At 31.3% G+C, this 22,852-nt stretch overlaps 1 long non-coding RNA gene across 2 annotated transcripts in view; it reads right to left on the bottom strand.

Moving 5' to 3' along the window:
• LOC106687722 (uncharacterized) overlaps window positions 1-20,106 on the bottom strand; it is a 234,352-nt gene extending 214,246 nt beyond the window's left edge. Inside the window, exon 1 of one of the 2 annotated variants that reach the window (XR_001344211.3) lies at window positions 20,003-20,106. This is a non-coding gene — a long non-coding RNA (uncharacterized lncRNA). Of the gene's footprint in view, window positions 1-2,941; window positions 3,116-20,002 lie in introns of those variants that run through there. The other variant, XR_001344210.3, reaches the window with a different exon arrangement.
• Window positions 20,107-22,852: the final 2,746 nt, after the last annotated feature.

Genomic DNA, 22,852 nt, shown 5'->3' with positions numbered 1-22,852 from the left:
GTGTTTTGTAGTAACCCAATGTATTTGGCCAGCATGGCTAAATAAAGCATTTCCCTCAGTAAAGTTAATTACCAACGAGGAGAATAGTTAGGCAAAAGTAAGTCATGAGGAAAAAATGAATCTTTTTCTGGTGATTGGAAATTTGGTTCGAAAAAAATTAACATACTTTCAGATTTTCGATTTATATGTAGCTTACTAGAATTTAAGAAATTCAGGTTATAAACAGTTAAACGAGCAGTGACCAACAACTTGGGAGACCCATCCTCAACCCGAAAACTGAAACTCAGGCTGCTGCAGGACATTCGGTTATAAATTCTGTAGTTATCAATTCTATTATTGACTTAACTTCTATTTTATTTATTTTCTCCTCTATTATTTCTTATTTGTTTATTGAAAGACAATTGTTTCTTTATAAGTATCTTTAATTTTCTCTCTATTTTCTTATAATTTTTTTTAAAATTATAACGATGTATCTAGTTAGGAGTGTCTTTTGAACAAGACTATACCCTCCCCTCCCCATAATCAACTGTTAAAAAAAAATGTAACTGTTATATCAACTAAGTAAGGCCAGATCTTGGTATTAAATAAAAAAAAGAAATAAAAAAGAAATTCAGGAATCCTTATTCTTTTTTTTCTCCCAGGACAAATAATTAGTCTGAGTTGGTCCAAAAACACTAAACAAATTTATTTTAGCATATATAATATGTATAAAATAAAAGTTCACCGTAAACCTGTTAATAAAAAAATATCAATAGGAAACAAATTTGGTGCGTGCCGTATGAGCTTGGCTTATGATCATCACCCGACTTTCGGTTATTTAGCCATTTTAAGTTTAAATTTCTGATAATGTTTATCTTACCCCTGTCGAACAGATCCGCTACCTTGTACTACATTTGGACAAACGACAAACCTGGAATCCTCATACAAGACTAAAAAGACAGGAAACTGCTCGTCGATTTCTACTATTACAGCACTTACTGGACAAACGGTTTAAACTTCCTTCCTAAAACTTAAAATTCATTACAAAAGACTGATCTACATGACAGTAATAAGGCCTACGGAGTTAGTTTTGGGGCTCCACTAAATCTTCGATTTCATTCCGATTCCAATTCTTACAAACCAAAATCCTTCGTAAAATCTTCAATGCTCCTTACTTTGTCACAAATAAAATCAAACATAAAGACAGAGTTGGGGGAATATGATACTATCTAAAATTGTCATGGATACAATATTTATTTATCAATGGTTCATTCATGGATAAGGCTCGTATCCATGGCAATTTTATATATTAGTGTCAACTATAGCTAATTTTTGCCCACCTCTCCTTTAGAATAATATAACAGGCATGAAATAGTGGTAAAGTCGACCTATCAGGATTCAAAGGAAGGATTAATGGAAAAGATTCCGATACCTAAGCAATTGAGAAAGGAGTAAAGCAAGGAGATAGTTTGAGCCCCCTCTTGTCCAACATTTATATGGATGAAATCCTGAAAATGTGCAAACGGAACCCAGCCCGCACTACTATTGGCAAATGGAACATGAGGACAATACTGACCCAGGTAATGGTATTAGTGCATGCCATTGTCCTTATAGCAAATAATAAAGAGAACCTACAACAAGGAAAGAAAAGGGATGACCATCAATGTCAGGAAAAGCAATATAAGGCATATAGGCCAGGAACAGGAAAACATTGAAATACTTTGCAAAGGTGAACCAATAGAAATGGTGAACGAGTACACTTACCTAGGAACAGTGATCAGCAGGAATGGAAAGGTAGACCAATTGATATTCAATAGGATAAAGAAGGCAAATGCAATGTACTACCACCTCTGCAACACAGTTATGGGAAAGAGGTAGAGAAGAATGTTAAGTACATATCTTCAAGGCTATATACCTACCTACCCTAATTTACGGAAGTGAAAGCTGAGTACCACTTGATAAGCACCTAAGCAGAGTGACTGCAATGGAAATGAGATACCTACGGAGAGTGGCAGGCCGAACTAGGAGGGATCGCATACGGAATGAGAGGACGAGACAGGATGTTGAAACTGTCTCCATAAAGGATACCATTGAAATAGTTTGGACATCTCTGTCGGATGCGTGAAGACAGGGATCCAAGAACATATTTTGAGGCCAGATCAACAGGAAGATGCCCAAGAGGGAGACCCAGAATACAATGGAAATACAATTCTACATCTCCAAAATGGGATAGAAAAGAAAGAAAAACTGGGATGCCATGAGGGTGCTTGCTCGGGATTGAGATGCTTGGTTTGCTAGGATAGAGGCACCTCCACGCTGAAAGGCACAAAGGAGGAAGAGAAATAATAATAATAAGAAGAAATAGGGGTATTCATGGTATTGTTTTAACTGAAAAAAGTTCTAAATGCTCCTTTATTGAATCGATTTGTGACATTCTTATCGATTTTCACGAAAACGACTCTAACGATTTTGATCAAACTCTGCATGAAAATATATAATCAAATGCTCATTAATATCAGTTAGTTCTATTCACAGGGCTTATTTTTTTTTTATTAGAAAGAAATAAACAGTACTCATTGTCAGAAATAATAATATTTTTTGCAATAACCAATTATGGAAATAAATTGAAAAATAATATATTTCGTAACTGAAGAATTTTCAACTTAAATCATAAAACTTTTTGTTGTTTTCATAGCAGTTATTATTAACAACTATTAAATAATGAAAGGAAAGAAGACTAATTATACGGTATTCTTCGACTAATTTCGTTCATCTTTTTAATGAACTATTTTCCAGCAGTTCTGAAGAACTCTTGGTTTTTATCAACGAACAGTTCATCAAAATTTGGGAAAAATAACATAAACGATCATCAGAAACAAATTGAACGTTGTCAACCAGAAGCTCTCACTATAGCAGCAATAATGTATTTTCGTTTTCAACAGATAAAAAATAAGTTACTCACGGTTGCGAGAGGAATCAGTACACCATCATCTTCTTCAAACACTTATATTACACTTTTACACGGCACACGATAATGCACAAAAATGAAATGATATTATTAAAGAAATGAGAATTCACTCTGAGGCAGAACTAACCTATTTCTAATGACATAATCGAAGAAACCATATGGTTGTCAAAGAGCTACCTTCTTCCATTCAAAGAATTTTTTTTACTGGCTTCTCTTGGAAGCCTCTAAAGTAAAGATGCATAACCTTGGGGTCATCTTTATCAATACTAAAGAAATAAAGATGGAAATCAACTAAATGATTGAGGCTTTAGCTCTTGGGATACTTCAACATAGTGAAACATTAAAACTGCGTAAGTCAGGATGAAAAATCAAAGTTCAGTTGGATCGGTAGGTGTTAACGAAAAAAAATTCAAATTTTGGAGTGGAGGGGAGGCTGTGAGTGATTCTAGCATATTCTGATTACTTTAATGAAAACTATGTGTAATTAGTAGTATAAATTGATTAGATTGGCAATTATAAGTAGGGGGAATAGAAAATGGCAGCTGTTTCAAAATGTTAAAAAAAAAATTATTTTTTAATTCGCGTCTTCTAGAAAATATTCCGGATTATTTTTTCATGTACACTGATGGTTCCAAATCAGAAGACCGCCTCATCTTTCATCACTCGCGATTCAACCCACAAGTTTAAATTACATAAGGTATGCTCTATATACACTGCCGAACTCCACGCGATAGCATCAGCCCTCCATTTTTGCTTTTCAATAACTCAGAAGACTATTGTAATAATCTCAGATTCGTTGAGCTTTTTAAAAAGTTTGAGAAACATGTACCCCGAACATCCACCCATCATAAGATTTCAAGCTTTTCTTCTAAAATTGTCACAACAAGGTAAATCCATTATTTTGCTGCCAAAGCTACCAGACAGGCACTCACGCTCCCTGGCCGAGGCATCGCCGTTCTTACCACATCAGAACTCAGTACACCCCTTAAATTACAAATATTAGAAAAATGGCAGGCCAAGTGGGGTGAAAGCTCTCCGAGTAAATTAAAAGAAATAAAACGATCTGTAAAACTATGGTCAACATCCTACCGCAACAGCCGCAGGGAGGAAGTTGCTCTAACCCGCTTGAGAATAGGTCATACTCTCCTCACGCACTCTCACCTGATCAGAAAGCTGCCACCTCAAACGTGCAAATATTGTCAGTGTTTGAATTTTTGAAGGCACATCGCCTTCTTTCCAAATTATAACTCCTCTTCAATTTTAATTTTTTTTTTATTTATTTATTTTATTTTATTATTATTTATTTATTTTTTTCTCATTTTTTTTTTACTTTTATCATGCCATAGGCGTTGATGACCAGAGGGTTTTACGCCTTTAAGCAACAACAACAACAAAATTATTTTTCATTCGGAGCTCTATATTTTTAAAACTACTAACAGCACTAGAAAACCTAAGAGCAATTTACTCTACTTTAAATTTGGTAAAATATGAGCTCCAATAGATTTTTTCCATTGGGCTCTTGTACTATCTGGTTGGACTAGGCTGGTAACTTGTAGGATACCCATCTCCCCAGAGTATTGTAAAAATCACCAGATAGGGAAAAGAACAAAAAATGAATGAGATCAAAATATTTCTTATAATTGACACTGCAGTGCTCGTGGTCGACCGTCATCTCCGTAAGAATAGAAATAATTAATCTTATAAGCATTAAAAAAAATAAAAATAAAATGAACATATTTAATTTACCTATCCGAGGGCGTACCAAGGATCAAAACTAGTAGTACAAGAGCCCAAGAAGAGAAGAAAAAAGAAGTTATTTCACCCCAATCTTTGATTACTTAAATGAAAATTTTGTACAATTACTAGTCAAAATTGTTGTGTCTCCCAAGTATAGGTTGGAGGAATAAAAAATTACAGCTGTTTCAAAACGTTAAAAAAATTATTTTTCATTCGAAGCTCTATATCTTTAAAACTACCAACAACACTAGAAAACCTAAGAGAACATCTTTTAAAGTAGAGTAAATTTGTTAAAATATGAGCTCTAATTTACGTTCAATAGTATTCGAGATATAGCTTTTTAGAAAGCATAACTCCAAAACCATTTGACGTACAGACGTCTATTAGTCTTGAGCCATCCGGCCAGCCTGAAACGTTGGACTGTTAATGAATTAATAAAGAGTATTGAGACCTAACCTGAGTACCAATTAATTTATTTAAACAAATTATTTTACTTAAACAATAAAACGAGTCTGGAAGAAGTGATAAGATTATGAGAGCTAAATGCAAGGGTTACTGAAAACTGTTGATTGTTATTAGTCCATTTGTCAACTAAAAGGGCCATTTCGAAAATTAGTTCGGCAAAGAATACTACATTGAATAATATAGAAATATTTGTTCTGAGACGAGCGAGGATTACTTTCAATTCAAATTAATAAAGTAATTGATAGTAAGTAGAATTTGGACGATGCAGCCACCGCACTATAATTTTTACTTTTAGAAACTGAGTCGTACAAATATATAAACTTTGTTTACATCCCTTTTTTCTAATATGTGAATGTATATATTGAGGTGAAAAAACTTATATACTTTCTCCAGGACTCGACCGCCCCTCGAATATTCAATCTCGACCTTAACTCATTTAGAAATAATGTAATGCAGGAGACCAAAAAAGAGGAGGATGAAAAGAACATATGAGAAAACTTATTCAACTCAATTTTCCTCTCGAGAACTCAGAAAAGTGAATTACTAAAAAAAGAAAAAAATATGTTGACTAAGTTATGGTAATAACGGTTTTTGTAGGTAGGCACATGGGCGTACCTACCGAAGGGCAGGTGAACAATTTATTTTTGTAAGCATAAAACTAATAACTAATAAAGTACTGTTATAATTATATATAATTTTGGTTTCATTTGCGTTATCCATGCTATAATATGAGAACCTAAACGACCAAGGTTTGGCAACCCCTATAGAACAAAAGAAGAAAAAAAGGCAGTTATTCTTGTTTTAGCAAATTTCTTGAAAACTACCACTCGTACGCAGATAAACGTGAAACTGCTTTATAGTGCGTTAAACTAGCTTTAATTAAAGTGATAATAGACATCTATATGTTGGATGGTTTTGGAGATAGATATTTTTCAAAATAACTTCACTAACTACTAATTTTTCAGTACATTCGTTAATGAAATGTTGGTTTTAAAAAGCTATATCTCGGGAACTGTTGAATGTAAATAGCTCTATTTGGGCTAATATTTCAGCAAATTTACTCTACTTCAAATTATGTTATTTTAGGGTTGGTAGTTCTAATGATATACAGCTCCGAATGAAAAATTATTTTGTTTTAACGCTTGAAACAGCGTCTATTTTTTATTCCCCCCTACCTATACTTGGCAGACTCGTCAATTTTTACTCATAATTATAAGTACTTTTTTTTTAATTAATCGAAAATTGGGGGTGAAATAACTGCTTTTTTTCTCCTCTTGGGCCCTTATACAACTAGTTTTGACCCTGGGTACGCCCTCGGATAGGTAAATTAAATATTTCTGGGTCATAATATATTTTCATTTTAATATTTTTGTTTTAAATGCTTATATGATAACATATAAGAATGTATAATAAAAGCTATTAATCGTTAGATTTTCCTTGTGGATGGCCGAATTGGCCGAAACGTTGAACTGTTGATGATGTAATAAAGAGTGTAGAGACATAAATGGATACCAATTACTTTATTTTAAAAATAAATACCAGTCTCAAGAAATTGAAAAGATTATACATAAAATATTTTATCATGTTAATAAAAATACTTCCACACTTTTCATTATATTTTTTTTTTTTTTTAGTTTAACACTGTATATATATATTTTTTTAATTTTGTTATCATATATGTTATATAATTCTAACCTCTACGATATTATATTATCATCTATTAGTATCAATCAACTATCATCTACTTAATTTATTGTTATGTATATTTCCAAGTTTCTATGTCTCTCGTGTTGTTTTTCAGCCCAAATAAAGGCCTGGAATTTAGTTCGAAACGTATAAGTTTTGTTTATTTGTGTATTCGCTGACCACACCCCGAACATCTTCTCACAAAATGCTTTCAGTTGAGGAATTTACATTAAGTCTTATAAAAAGCTGGATTGTCGAAAGTTGCTAGAAGGACTTTTCTTCTGCTCGTTAAACTCACCGAAATTAGATAGATATTTAAATTTATATTCAGGACGGAATATTTCCAATTGGGGTCTCAAATATTGATTCTGGAATCCGCCACAAAAAAACAGCCCTCATGGAGTAAAATAAAAAAAAAAAAAAAGAATACATAACATTTCACAGAAGGCCGGAACAAAGCTCACTGTCATGAATTATTCAAGAAGGTTCGTTCGCGCGCTGCTGTTTCATTTTTTTATCTTTTACAATAACAAGATAACCGGCCGTATTAACTCCTTCATCTTTTATTATTTGATATAAAGTGCTGAGCAATTTCCTTTGTGGTTCGGGATTTAGAGCTTCGCAGAGAAGCTATTATTTTTTACAAAAGAATTCATGAATAGATGAACAATGAATTATCAATCCTACATTTTAGGTGTTTCGGCTTGAGATTTCGTTATACATATAATTAATTTCTTTGAATAATTGATTGTGTAAGACACAAGTAACTGGTAGTAACGGTATAGGCAAGACTGAAAATCCATGTCGATTTAAAAAAAAAAAAAAAAAAAAAGTGCATATTTAGAGCCTAAAAATTTTGTTTGCCTTTTTTGGCATTTTCATAAAGTAGAAATATATAGAATGTTCAGGCCAATTTTCGATCCATTACCTCAATTTAATAAGTTCCAAACTCACTTTCCTCTCCTTAATTACCTTTATATTTCCCATTTATTTTACCTTTACCACCTTAAATCATACACCATTCAATTTCTCCAAATGTATTTCAAGTATAAAAATCTTAAAGTAAGTTGTTATTAGTAGAAGTGATTCCTACCTACTGTAGTGGCAACCTCTTTGGATTAGTGATAACAGTGTCTGTGTCTATCTTACCTAGTGTGTGCAGTTTATCAGTTTACTTATTAACCTATTTTCACCTATCTTCAATCTATTTCACCTCTATCTACATCTGTATCATCTTCATCAATTCACCTACCTAACTTTTATCTGTGTCCATCTAAATTGTTCACCTCTGCAAGTATCTCACCTATTCTTCATACATATCTTTCTGTTTCTAAAACCCCCATACAGTAGCAATACCAATCAACTTATATGTAATATTACCTTGTACAATATTGTAATATTACCCACCCTTATTATTTATTTATTTTTTATTTTTAAACAGGGTTCTGTAGGTTAATTTTATTTGTAAAAAATCTGTAGACAACTATATTTTTAATTTTCTTTTTATTATTTCAACATCATTTCATCTATCAAAGAATTTTTTTTTTCTGTTTTCAAGAATTTTATCATTTATCATTTTTCTGTAGTTTTTATTTTTTTTTTTTATCTCCCTCTTCCTCTTCCTCTCCCTCTCTCCTCTCCCTCTCCCCCTCGATCATTTTTTCTTAGGTGACTCTAATCAAAAAAATGGATATGAGTTCGGACACCGGTAAAATAAAAATCTTTTAAATAAATCAAGTTGAAAATTTTATAATTTTTAATTTATTTATTAAATGGTACTTTAGTAATCATACTTGGTAGTATGCTAAAAATTAATATATTTTTTTTTATTTTATTTATTTGTTGATATTTACAACTGTATAAAAAAATACAACCAGTAAATTTGATCATAATGACATATGATGTGATACAGGATGTAGAGAAACTACCCAGTAGTAGAACTCTAAAACAGTTTACAATATAAGGTCACGAGGCCATCTTCTTTTCAGGCGCCTTGGAGGATTGCCAGGAATGGAAGAGGAAGCAACGTTAGAAACGAGTGGGTTTGGGTGGTTAGGGAGTTTATTATGGAAGGAATAATATCGGGTTCGGGCTAGATCGGTTATATAAGGAACATTTAGGTCTTTATGGATGGTTTTATTAGTAACAAAATAAGGAGCATTGAGGATTTTACGAAGGATTTTGGATTGTAAAGATTGGATACGAGAGGAATTCGAAGGTTTAGTGGAGCCCCAAAGCTCAACTCCGTATATCCAGATGGGCCTTATTATTGTCATGTAGATCAGTCTTTTGTAATGAGTTGGAAGTTTAGACCGTTTGTCTAGTAAGTGCTGTAGTAGTCGGAATCTGCGTGCAGTTTCCTGTCTTTTCAGTCTTGTGTGAGGATTGCAGGTTAGTCGTTTGTCAAGATGAAGTCCAAGATAACGAATCTGTTCTACAGGGGTATATGGGAATATGATTTGTTGTTTTTTCTAAGATAAATTTTGTTGACTTACTTTACTTCGAGCCTCAATATGTTTTTATAGTAATTTTTTGTGAATATGATATCGTTTAATGGAATCAGTAACAGTTTTTTCTTATTTCTCAGAAAGACAAAAATCGATTGGTATTTAATAACTGTGAAATTTTGTTTATATTTTTTTTCTCCCGGAGAAATCGGAGATTTCAGTAGCTGTAAAAATTATAAAGAAAAAAAAACAGTATGGAAATCGGTCCATTAATTCAAAAGTTTATTGTAGAAAAAGATTCGAACCATCCCAGCCCAGGGAGCCCAGCCTCATAAATTGGGTAAAAATGTGGTCGAGTGTGATTCTGACCAAATCACCTTCCAGCACAACCATTGGTCTAGCAACAGTACTGCACCTCTGACCTTCATGGCATGTAGCAGTTTAGATTTAATAATTGAATATTCATATTGTAAATATAGTTCGCAACTAGACATCTTTTAATTATTTTACGTTATAGCATATACGAATCATTTGATTGCGCCCCAGTTAGTAAATTTTATTCTTTGAAGTTAAAGCCGGTTCAGCATTAAAACGGGGCGACCCGCTTAGTTCAATTTTAATTATTTCAGATGAGGAATACTAATTAAAAGCGAAATGGATTTAACTTAATGGGCAATTAGCCGTTTTTGGTTATGATGATGATGATTATGTTTTCCTAGATGAAACTAAAAGTGGCACTATATAATTAAATTATGCAATGCTCCGCTATTGTTATATTTAAGTATGTATATGGATTTAATAAACAAAATTGATAGTTTTTTATAAATTATTGTAAAGTTTATTATTATGATTTAGTAATATAAATAGTCGTTTAACAGCAATCTACACTCTAAATCAATATTAGTACTATATTGAAAAAAATTCACTGACCTATCAAAGTGTTGTAAAAGATTTTTTAGGAGTGAAACAAAGTATATATTCGTTTTTTGCACATCGAGAAACCCATAAATTCAAATTTTCTATAAAATCGAAAAATAAAATATTTTAGCCCAAAACATTCGCCCTATATCGGCCTTTGATTTATTTTATAAGACGGTCACTATAGTTGTTAACTATTTTTTGTCCTCTTTTGACGGCACCCCTAACCATCTTTTTCATAATTTGGGAAATGTTTATCTCAGGGACCATGAGGCGTACGGATGTCTATTCACTCAAATTAAAGATAATTTAATGCACTATAAAGTAGTTTATGAGACGTATCTTCATAAGAGTAGTATGAAGTATGCCTTCAACCGCATTGGAAGACACACTTCACTTTTAGTTGGCTGGTTGGGTTTGTGTGGACTATAATTGAAAAATGAAACATGATTAAATGTAATAAAATTCTATTGTTTTATGTTACAAGAGGTGTAGGGGATGACCGAAAGAAAACATTATGATTAGATTGTTAGTAGAATTTTGTATGACTTGGCTATGGAAATTGTAGATCTAGCATTGAAGTGGTTGATGATGATGTGGGTGTTAACTATTGCTAGATGGACTTACTCCATGGTTCTTTCTTCCCACCGCATTTCTACACCTTACCCCTCTGCTGGCTGGGAACCACTCGAGTAAATCTACTCACTCATGTAGATATTAATGATGAGTAAACAAAAGAAAAAGATGGACGCTTCTGTGGCTGAGACAAGATGGCTATCTCACATTAGTCTGGGTTACTTCTCTTGCCACCGAGAGCGCTGGAGGAGGTGAGATCCGGCTGTTGGCCACATGGGGCGCTACTAATTTTACACATGGCAACCTTTCCGATTCAACCTTTCGGTTGACGTAGGTTACCCGGAATAAGAGTAGTATTTTTTATGATATAATTTTTGCACTCTTTTTAGCAAATATTATGAAAAATACTAGAATATCTTAGGAAAATAAACGTTATAAACTACTTTATAGTGTATTGAACTAGCTTTAATTTGAGTGCTAATAGATATCTGTACGTCTGATGGTTTCTGAGATATAGATTTCCCACAGTAAACTCACTAACTATTGACGTTTCAGTGCTGTCTTTATAAAATTTTGAAATTTAACAATCTATAATTCGATAATTATTGAACGTAAATAGCCCTATTAGGGCTCTGGTTCGGGTAAATTTACTCTAGTTTAAATGATGTTCTATTAATTTTTCTAGCTCCGAATGAAAAATTAATTTTTTTAAGCATTTGAAACAGTCGCCATTTTGATTTCCCTTGCTATACGTGGCAAATTCATCAATTACCAAGTTACATTAATGGTAACAGCTATCTTCGCTGTACAATAGTCTATACCGATTAAAGTCCAATTTATCTGATTTTTTCTTATTATTTTAGGCAAATTTATTATCTATGATATGGTCATATTATATACTGCATGAAGTATAAATAGTTTTTGCATACTATCCCTCACTATGCTTCAATATTAGTACTATTTTGATATAATTCAGACTGAATGACTTATCAAATTGCGATTATAGATTTTTTAGGACTGAAACAAAGTTGATATTCGTTTTTAGCACACCCAGAAACCCATAAATACAAATTTTCTCAAAAATCGGAAAATAATATATTTTAGCTCAAAAACTTTCGCCCTATTTTCTTCGCCAAAAACTTTCGGCCTTAGATTTATTTTTAAAATCTAAAAAAATAAATAAATTCAATACGACTCAACCAACCTATACCATTAGTAATAGGGAAGTGCTCATTATCAGTTTCAATTTATAATATGGTAAAGCTATGATAAGTTTATATATTGTAATGAATGTGGATGTTCAATTATTTACATAAATAATTGACTGGAGCTTAAATCCTTTTTAACTAATTAATTTTTTCGATTAATTACGAGATATTTACCAATTATGAATGATTGTTTATTGAGTAACGAACTGAGTGTATAATTAACTAATGATAAGCCTGAATCTCTTCGTTGTTTATTAATTAATTAATGTTTCAAAATGCTACAATGATCGCTTCGAAATTGATCGTTTCTATTGTAAATTATTTTGTTCTTATAATTCTACAGATCCGGCAATGCTTCGCAATCGTGCTAGATTTAGGGATATAGATAGATTAATTGAATATAATTTAAAAATGGTGGTAAATAATACAAATATATGGTAAAAAATATATAAATAACGTTTACACGGCTCAACAAATCTACACCAAACTTGGCAGTGGTTTACGATTTTATATAAAATAAAATGTTTAAAAAGTTTTTCTTTTTTTAAACTAATATTTCGCCCTTATAAGGGATGTAATGTTGGTTAAAAGAGCAGACATTCAGCTCCAAAGGTTGTATTAACGGAATTGAATAAAATGCAGAAGAGTTATGAACGATTCGCAATTACTATATTTTATACTAGATCGGCCTGGTGGGCCTTACATGGTTGATATAACCGTTATATTATATATATATATTTTTTTAACAGTTGATTATGGGGGGGGGGTACAGTCTCGTGCAAAAGTCACCCCTAACTATAAACAATGTTATTATTAAAAGAAAAAAAAAGAAAATAAATAGTTAAGAATTATGCAGCTTAATAAAAAACAAAAGTAAAACTAATAACAAAAAATAATGATATTGGTACACTTAAATAAAACAAACAATCGTACAGCCCAGTATAGTTTAGCTCTGCCGATATAACTCCTGTCTGTAATCAAGTCCGCCGTTGCTGCACATGCAAATATGTGATCGCCAGTCATCTCACCAACTCCACACAGGACGCAGTCCGAAGATTCAGTCACTCCTATTCTCTTCAGGTGGCGCCGCAAATAGTCACGTCCAGTAGCCAACCTGAAGCATGCCACTGACACCGCTCTTGGTAAAGTCAATGGAGGGCGCCTCTTAGGATCTAGCAATGGCGCCCAGTTCTTGCCCCCACATTCTCCTCTACTCCTTTCCTCTGTTCTTTCAGTGATGGCTTTGGGTTTTCCAGGTTGTAGGTCACTGCTCCTTTAACTGACGGCAACTGGGAGTGGAACTTCATAAACCGTTTTTGGATGTACTCCATATGCGATTCGTGATGCAATTGGCTATTTCTTATGAACCAAGGAGCATTAACTGTGATTCTGAGGACTTTATTTTGAAAATATTGCAGTTTTTTCCTTTTCGTGAAGTCCGCTCCCCAGACTTCACAGCCGTACATCACCAGTGGCTTGAGAATTGTTTTAAATATAAGAACAGTTGTTTCTGGTTTTAGTTTGGAATTTCTGTTTAGGATAGGATATAGCATTAGCTAACCTTGCATAAGTCTGAGTTCGCAATCGCTAGATTTTGGAATATATCTATCTACCTTATATCAATTAATCTTAATTGAATATAATTGAAAATTTGAAAGTAGATTAATATATTTAATTATTTACACATTGGATTAATGAATGATTGAATCAATTATTTATTATATCTATTTAGTTAATAATAAATATATAATAAATAATATTATATAATACAAATAACTGGTAAAAAAATATAAATAACTACAAGACAACTCAACGAATCTACAGCAAACTTGGCAGTGGTTTAGGGCTTTATAAACAACACCGAACGGCACAAACCGGTTTTAACTAAACCAATTAGAACCGGAGATATGAAATAAAACGTTTGAAAACCTTTTCTTTACTCGAAACCCATATTTCGTCCTTATAAGGGCATTAAATTTACATTTAGTTGATGTAGGCTGAAAAAGCAGACATAAAGCTTTCTAATGGTTCTATTAACATAGGAATGGGATAATATGAAGAGGAGTTATGAACGATCTTACGAAGAATTTACATCGGGAGGAAAAAAAAATTCTCCAAATAAATCAAGGTGAAAATTTTCCAATTTTTAATTTCCTTGAAAAATGGTATTCAGTAATTTTAGGCGAAGGTAAAAACTTGATCTACTTTACCGCTAGCCACATTATATTTTTTTGTCAATATAATATAAAAAAAAACAGCACATAAATCGGTTCAGTAATTCAAAAGTTCGACCATATATAGTCGAATATATATATAGATAGATAGATAGATAGATAGATAATATAGTGATGTATACATGTTCGCCCTCTATCAACAATTTTTTGCGAATACTAGTTTAATTTTTGCCGGGTAATAAAAGTGGCTTGTAGTTTTATCTTTTCGTGGTATTATTTTCCATGATACCCGCATTCAACACTCCCAACTCCCGTACTTCTAATGACTAATGTCTGCCTACTGCGGCTTATCTCCGAAAGTAATAGGTCCATTATTTTTTAGACTTGGCACTCTACATTAGCAACCTCTAATTTTTCTATTACTTTTTTTATGGTTCAATTATTGAGTTTGAAACGTGTTCATTTTTATTTGTTTAATGAAATTATAATTAAGGACCCCGGTTCGAATCCGGCTGTGGCAGATAATTATTATCTGCTACCTGTAGCCGTTGAGTCAGCCCTGTGGGTTCAGGTGCTCTCCGCGGTCCACCCAGCCTCATAAACTCGGTACCCTTAATTAGGTAAAAATCTGGCGGTCAAGCGTGATTCTGACCAAATCACCTCCTTCCACTACCGTTGGTCTAGTAGCAGTGCTTCCTTACAAAGTACTGTACTCCTAACCCTTCCTGGTACAGATTTAATTTAAATTTGTAATAATTAAATAAAAAATATATCGCTACAACACTAAAAGAGCAATGGTTGTGCAAGGAGGTGCTTATTTTAAGATAACGCTTAAAGACCAGGCTATTTCCCAATCAATGGTATCCTTTTTATAGAGGCTTGGTTTGCGCCAGGTGGGCTCCTGATCCCATTGGATTGACTCACTGGTGATTCAATAGAATAAATAATTATCTGTCATATCCGGATTCGAACCCAGACATTAAAGACAGTAGTACAGTGGTATTATTAATAATCAATTTAAATATAAACCATTGTTTATTAATTTCCAAGGTTTTTTTTTGGTATCATGTTATTATTTTTATATTAAAAAAATAAACAGTTTCTCCTATTCAGTTCAATAGTTCCAGAAAAACAATTTATTTCTTAGATTGTTTGAAGGTAGTCTGGGTGCCTGACACTATAGGTACAAAAGAGTAAAAAAAAAAATTTATTGGTATCCAATATTTCGCCCCAATTTGCTGAGCATCGTCAGGGCTAAATAAAAACAAGATACTAAAAAAAATTATACAAAAAAAAAATTAAAAAAAAAAGTAAGTAATACAAATTATTAGTCTACTTCTATATTTAAAATTCTATCACACTCGGATGTATCTATTATTAATTGGTCTCCTATTAAACTATATTTATATTTCCTCAAATTAAACTCAAGTTGTCTCTTTCTTTTAAAATTTTTTTTTGTATAATTTCTTATCTTCGTATATGTATTTTAATTTTTTTTTTTTGTCACATCTTATAATTTTTGCCTTTTTGTTTTTCATTTAGCCCTGACGAAGCTCTGAAAAGTGGAGCGAAGCGTTGATTAACAATAAATAGTTTTCTTTTTACTATTTTGACAGCTCTATTGACCTCCACCCAGACTATCTTCCTACTTCATACGGTCTTCCAATAATATTTTTTTATTATTTCGACTTTTTTTTGGGAGTTTTATAACAATTAATTTAGACCTTGGATAATTGAATGGAATTTAGTTTATGAAATCCCCAAAATTGGTTATGAGTAATCCAGGAAAAACCGTCTCAACATGACAATTTGAATGCTTGAAAATAGAAAAAATGTCTATTTAATCTATGATAATATTTCAATCCAAATGTATTCGAATTTTTTTATTGTTCGATATGTCCTAAGATAACTGACTTACCTTTATGAAAATATCGATTCCACTTGCACTATGAGTTTAGACATATTTCTCTAAACTCGTAGTAAAAGATCTCACAAAAAAGAGATTTAAGTCACTGTTTTTAGTTTTTTTTTTCTTTGTTTAATATAATATAAGAGTCATTTAACGACTGAAGTTATATTGTCTATTCCCATCCCATTTTAGGCACAAAATTTCAGTCCTTGTTGATGGGGTAAGATTAACTCAAGTCATTTCTATACCGCTCATTGAATTTTGATGCTCCTAGGTTTTTACAGAAAAAAAATAGTTATTCACGAATCTCGATAGCCGTTATATTCATTTATTTAGTGATTTAAGAAGACAAGTTTTTTTTTTGTTTTAGATTACTTTAAGCATAAAAAAAACAATAAGCATACTTCATATTGATTTTCAAAAAATTAAATCTGTACCGCTGCAACCCATGAAGGTTCAGTGGTGCAGTAATTTTGTAAGAAAGTGCTGTTACTAAGCCAATGGTTTTACAAGGAGGTGATTTGGTCAGAATGAAGCTCGACCGCTAGATTTTTACCTAATTTAGGAAGCTGGGTGGACCCCGTAGGACTCCCGAACCCATAGTGCTGACTCATGGCTACAGTGTAACAGGAAATAATGACCAGAGCCGAATCCGAATCCGGGTCCTTGGAGTTAGTATCACAGTGCCTTGCCACTGATCTGCCCACTCCCCATACTACATACACTGTATTCTAATAAATAAGTATGTTATGCAAATAATGTATATTTAACACAAAGAATACCTACAAAATTGTGTGTTAATTATTTAGTTATTAATTATGTATTTATTTTAAGAAATAATTTATTCAAAAAGTTACAATATATAGCTTATTATGATAAAAACAAGAAATAAAATAGTTTTTTAGGAGATTTTAGGGCGTATTTGATAATGCCGTTACTCTTTCATATTGCAAGTTTTCGTTAATGTGTATGAAAGTTTTAGTTTCTTTTTTTAATATTTCATTATATTATAAATATATGTAAATGTTTCTATTACGGTAATCAAATTGAAAGTCTATCCAGCTTACAATGAAATTATCAACGCTGTATTGAAAAAAAACATACACTTTGTAGATCTAGAATTACAAAATATTAAAACAATTTTTTTGTTAAATTCTTCATGTCCTTTCTATAAATTTTATTAGTACATATGGTTGGTGTTAGTTTCTTTATGCATCACATATTATATTAATATTTCAATAATTATAACTAATTTTTGACCAATTATGATTTTATGAATGAAAGTAACATTATACTAACCATAAGTTAAGATTAAATTAACATATTAATCCATAAGGTATAACAGTAATAAAGAAATATTTTATGATTTTTTGTAATCATTTTATTTTAATTAATTTTACATTAACAAAATATTATTTTAGGCGGACTTTCTGTCCATCTTCAGGTGTTGTAACTATAAATACTTACAAAGTGATGTTACATTTAAAGATTATTGATTATCTTGGAAACATCTGAAGATGAACAGTCCGAAACGTCGGAAAAAAAATTAATGTAAAACCAATAAAAATAAAACCTTGACGTAAGAAGGCTAATTACCGAGAATAGAAAAAAAACACATAAAATATTCCTATATTATTGTTATATCTTTGATGCGCGGTCATAACTTTTTGAGCATTTGGAGATTATGTCGTATAACAGCACCGAATCAGAGCTACCGGTTGGTAATAAGGTCTTTATGCTTCAGATGGACTTAATACTATATTGTTTTATAAAAATAATAATTACCAAAATATCGATGATTAAATTTAACATAATTTTTTGAACTTTGTTTGTGCACTCCTAAAAAATTCATAATTTCGATTTAAGCCCTTATGACCGGGGATCAAAGATATCAAATGCAATAATATGTTTAATTTAGTCCTAACTTATAGATAGTATGTAACTTCCATTCATAAAATTGTAATTAGTCAAAGATGAAATGTAATTATACATATATTGATATAATATATCATATACAAAGGAACTAACTCCAACCATATGTATCACCCAGAAAATAATAAAGAACAGAAAATAATTTTTCTATATACATAAATAATCCTTATACTTTTTTAAGATTGGTTAGTATTTTTTTAGTAAATTAAATTATATCCAATAAGTCTCAAAACACTCTTTATTGCTTTAAAAGTTTAACGTTTTGGACAATTCGGTCATCCACGAGAACAATCTTAAATACAAATTTACATTTACATCAATAATTTAAAAACTTTTTGTAGACTATTCTGCCCAAGTCATCAATTTCAATCAAAATTACCCTATTTGTCACTCTTCACATTAATATTAAAAATTTTAATTACAAATCAATTCAACTTTATAATCACTTAACCTAGCTTGTGATAATAAGCTTGAATTGATTTGTAATTAAAATTTTTAATATTAATGTGAAGAGTGACAAATAGGGTAATTTTGATTGAAATTGATGACTTGGGCAGAATAGTCTACAAAAAGTTTTTAAATTATTGATGTGGTTGTAAATTTGTGATCGTCCTCGAGGATAGCCGAATTGGCCGAAACGTTAAACTTTTAAAGAAATGAAGAGTGTAAATTGAGTAAGAGACTTAAATTGAATACAATTTAAACATATTTTTTTCTATATTGTTATTATATTTTCAATAATGATATAATTAGCCCTTATTTATTGTTTTTTATAATTTTAAATCTATTCATAAAATCTTTATTAGTCATAAATGAAATATAATCATACCTATATATTTTTCTATAAAATATATTATACAGAGAAACTAACACCAACCATATGTCCTAATAAGGACTGACATAGAAGAAGAAGAAAAAGAATGGACTAACATAGCGAATGTAACAAAAAAGATTTTTTTAATATTACAAGGATCTAAATATGAAAAGTGTATGTTTTTTTGTTTTTTTGTTCGCTTTTACATTATTGATAATGTTACTTACATTGACACGAAAAAAAAAAACATGCATACACTTATCAGATTTAGATACTTGAAATATTAAAAATATTTTTCTATTATATTTTCTATATTAGTCCTACTTATTATATGTTAATCGTTATCAGCACATATGGATAAACTTTTTATTTGATTGTCATAAAAAAGACATTTATTTATATAATTCAATATATAAAAAAAAAAATAGAAAATATAAATTTTTAACGACTGCTTCCAATAATACTAAAATCCAATTGAAATTCTTTTTTTTAACATAATACGGCCTTTTTTAAAAAATAAATTACACCATAAAACGCACCACTAAAGATGATGTAACAATTTTAAATGTTAGTAAGTTATATAGTATAGTTTAATATTATTTTTGATTACCTACACATTATTATTTGTTCAACTTTTATCAGTACTTTATAGTATAAATTATAGTGATTAATAAAACATTTTTTTTTATAAGAATGATTAAAAACAAAAAATAAAAATATTTTTCCGTCCTAACTTGCTCTTACCTGGTTTACTTAAATAAGTTAATAATTTGCTTATTTTACTAAAAAAAATATTAAAAATTTCCTCTGAATAAGAAAATTACTCAACAAAAAATTTATAAATAATCATAAAGAAACTGATAGAGAGAGAATAATAATAAATAAAGGGATTGGGATTGCATTGGAACTGAATGGAAGGCAGCATATGTTCCCGCTATTGGCGGGAACATCTCAGCGTCTTCTGGATGCACCTTCGCTCTATAGCCGATATTATCAGCACTAGTGTGAAAATAATATTAATATTTTATAATTTTACATATATTCATTTAACTTGATAATATCATACAGATAAAATAATTTTAAAAAATATAAAAAGATAAAATTTATCAAATATAAGATGCCGAGTAGAGCCTGAAAATAATATATCAAACGAAAAAAAATATAAGCCATGATATATTCTCCTACTTACGTCTCGCTTCGGCCCGATGCTTCCCCTGAGAAGTCGAGGCTGTGAATGAAGCCACCTCTACCCCACTATCGACCCGGGTTCCCTGCAGGAGAGGGGAAACGGGAAATGTACCCTCTGGATAGAGGGAAAATCGGGAAAGCTGCTTCAAGGAAGTCGGGGAAAGAGGGCAAAGTGCATTTCCACTCCAGCTGTAATAGGCATCTCTTATTTTCCGCCCCCCTCCGGTCTCTTATTTTCTGCCACCTCCTCTTCTTCCCTCTAACTTATTGGCAGATAATTAAATCACTGCTCTCTGATAGCGTATCTTCTTCCAGAGGCCCTTGAGGACAGCTTCGGCTCCTAAGTGGATTTTCCAGTACTAGCCAAGAACGTTTTGTCAAGGATATTGCCAAGGAATTACAAAAAAATATACATACAGGATTTATTTTTTTTGGAAGTTTGATAAATTAGTTCCTTATAATATTTTTAAGGTTAAAAAACTTCCATAGATGAATATAAACTATTTTATGTTTTTCTTTATAGTTGTACAATGCAGAAGGTTTCTGGAAGCAATCCATATAACCAAAAACATTAAGACACAGTAAACTATAAAACTGACACTAAACATTTAAATACACACTACGCCGATATTATAAATAGATTAACCATATAAACATAAAAAATCAGAGGAAATAAGTAGTTAAATCATAAAGTTTAATTTAAATTACACAACAGATAAAATGGAACATATGAATAGAGAGGTAACAAAACAGCACACTGGGGATGTTTAAAAGGTCCAAAGAGGTAGTATACAATATAGAGCAATGTTTGAGCTTTGAGAGGGAAGAATGCACCATTAGTGAAGGATACTGAATTAAACAATGCAGTGTGAAACAATTTTCATCCATGTTATATGGATGACATGATTTCAATAGTGAAATTGAAAGTATGACACAAGTATGAAGTAAATATAATTATATAATTATATGAATTACAAGTACACATACATGACATGGATGAGAATTGTTGATTAACATAAATTATTATTATTATTAGGATTATAAAAGTATATGAATATAGGACAATTAGCCCGAAACGTACAACTATGAAGAAAAATATAAAGTAGTTTATATTCATCTTTGGAAGTTTTTTAACCTCAAAAATTTATTTAAAAAATTGCATAATTTTACAATTAGAGACACCATAAAAATAGAAACATCCAGTCAAAGATTAAAGATATATGTAGTTTTTTTTTACCTGATTGATTTATTCTGTACAGCCAAAAATTAATTATCCATATTCTATTTGTTAATTAACTATATTCTATTTGTTATTTATATTATTTATTAAATTAAATATATCTGATTTATTAATATACCATAATAAATCTATTATAATAAATTTACATCTATTATACGTTTTGGTTTATTGAGCTCAAATATCCATGGATCTAACATAGTTTTGCATATTATGTTACTTTTAATATACTATTATAAACATTATTTTTATTTTTATCTAGATCTGTGAATAATATTTCTAATTGTTTTTGTATGTAGGATATTCAAGTATATGTTTAAGGTGTCCTTCCATTATAAACTCTCTAACCACTCAAACCCCCTAGTTTCTAATCTTGGATCATCTTCCATTCATGACAATCCTCCGAGGCGCCTAAAAGAAGATGGCCACGAGACCAGCTAATGTAAAATGTCATTAGAGTGCTACCAATGGGTAGTTTCTCTACACGCCTGTAAAACTCCAATTTAACTTAGATCAGATTTACTAAATGTATTATATTGTACAGTTGTAAATAGCAATAAATAAATATTTAAAAAAAATAAAATGTTTAAGGGATTCATTACCATCACAATTTTCACATTAAAAAGTTTCATTTATGCCTAGTGAGTTCATTTTAAGTCTAATATACGTTTTTATGATGTCTTTGTCTATGTTTGCTTGTGAGAACCATGGCTTTCGAATTATATGAGAAAATATATTTTTATAAAACTGCCCGTTGGAGCTCTCCCGATATTGTTTTTTCCAAATTCCAACCTGATCTAATTTAATAATTTTATAATAAGGTGTAAGGCAACTTCGTGCCTATCGGCTGACCTGTTTTAATGGCTAATCTAACGGGCCCCTTAATCCACTAAAATAGTATTTAACGTTTCGGCCAGAATTTCTAGCCTTCATTGGGGCTAATAACAAAGAACTTAGACTATCAGGAATGGAAGATGAAGCAAGTTTAGGAACCACTGGGTTTGGAATATGGTTCGGGCTAGATCGGTTACATATGGAACATTAAGGTCTTTATGGATAATTTTATTTGTGACATAGTAAGGAGCATTAGAGATTTTAGATAATAATGATTGAAAACGAAGGTTCAGTGGAGCCCAAAGCTCAAATCCGTATGTTCAGGTATGCTTTATTATAGTCATGGACATCAGTCCTTTGTAAAGGATTCGAATTTTCGACCGTTTGTCTATTAAGTACTGTAAAAGTCGAAATCGAAGTGCAATTTTCTGCCTTTTCAGTCTCATATGAGGATTCATAGTCAGTCGTTTTTCCAAATGCTGTCCAAGGTAGCGGATCTGTTCGACATGAGTATGAACAACATCATTAAAGGATCCTGTTGAGGAGTTGGTAGGTTTACGACGAAGGATAAAGGTGATTTGATGGGATTTGTTTCAATTAATTTTAATCTTCCAATTTAGAAACCATTCTTCGAGGATGTTATGTCAGCCACAACAAATTCCATAATTCACACTGCAATGGTAACAACTGTAGTTTTTACTATCACCGTAAAGCTGGGCCTTAAAAAGTCTAGTGTATACTCATTAAGCTTCTACACTAACCTTTTCAGATTTAAACAAA

This window comes from Halyomorpha halys, unplaced genomic scaffold (assembly GCF_000696795.3).
Source record: "Halyomorpha halys isolate HHAL.00 unplaced genomic scaffold, Hhal_1.1 Scaffold1000.1, whole genome shotgun sequence".
Taxonomy (NCBI): domain Eukaryota; kingdom Metazoa; phylum Arthropoda; class Insecta; order Hemiptera; family Pentatomidae; genus Halyomorpha; species Halyomorpha halys.
This window is presented reverse-complemented; position numbering and strand designations above follow the sequence as displayed.